Consider the following 1,129-nt stretch of genomic DNA (forward strand, 5'->3'; position numbering starts at 1 on the left):
CTGGTTGCTAGAAACGCTTAGTGATTGGTTGGATTTGCTGCCGTGGAACGCTCTCATTGGATGAGAGACGTGTCAGTCAGTGACCCGGAAATGAAACTCGTTTTCATAGGGAAATAAAATCTGTTTTTTAAAGCTGAAAAGCGCTTTAAGGTGTATTTTGACACGCTGGTTAAGTTCTTCGAAGCATACTCGCTGAAATTTTGCCACGTTAGAGTTTAAAATCCGTCATTAAATGATGTTTTTGAACAACGCTAGCGATGCTAATTTTAAGCTAACAGCTAACGACCGGATGAGTGACGTGTCACGTCACTTCCTCCATGTCGGAAATGAGCTTTGCCGTGCTTAAAATCACTAAATAAAGCTGCCATATGTCCCAAGAAAACTCATGTTCATGCATAACAGTCGTGCTTGTTGAAGAATTGCCACGTTTACGCTTAAATTCGTTCAGAAACGTTGATTTTAACCGAGTTTAGCCGAAGCTAACTTTAAGCTAAGCGGCTAACAACAGGATGTCAACCGAACGTCACAGGAAGTCGTCATAGACCCCTGCTGGTAGAAAGCTAAACACTGCACCCTCCTGGAGAAACTTTAAATCACGGTTTCACTTCAGTTTTAGGTATTTTAGTGAAATTAAACGTTTTTTTTTTCTCTCTGTAAGACAAACTTTGAGTTAACAAACTTCCTCTAGCTGAATAATCACTGTTATCTTGCACTTAAAAAGTGAAGGGTATTTATGCAGAGAAGCATTTACCAACACATTTTTATTCACTGATAATTCCTTAAGAAAAAGGTACAAAATAAAATTAGAAACTTTTTAAAAGATACGGTTCAAATATTCACAGAGTTGAACAGTTTACTCATTTGCTGGAGAGATAATACACGTTTAATTGCAAAATCACTAAATAAGAGTAAACTTATCAGGAAAAAGAAACTTTTCTGTTTAAGTTACCACCTAAAAATAAATCTTCCTATTTAATTTTAAATAGAGGATGAGACAGGAGAACAGGAATAACAGTTTTTCTGAAGAAGGACTGATTAATCCTGACACATCATCAACTTTTCTTTTTCTTTTCACCACTTGCTTCTATGAGTAACTGTTAAAATAGCAAATTTCTGGAACAGAACGGTT

Source organism: Nematolebias whitei, chromosome 1, assembly GCF_014905685.2.
Source record: "Nematolebias whitei isolate Nwh7 chromosome 1, NemWhi1, whole genome shotgun sequence".
Lineage (NCBI taxonomy): Eukaryota > Metazoa > Chordata > Actinopteri > Cyprinodontiformes > Rivulidae > Nematolebias > Nematolebias whitei.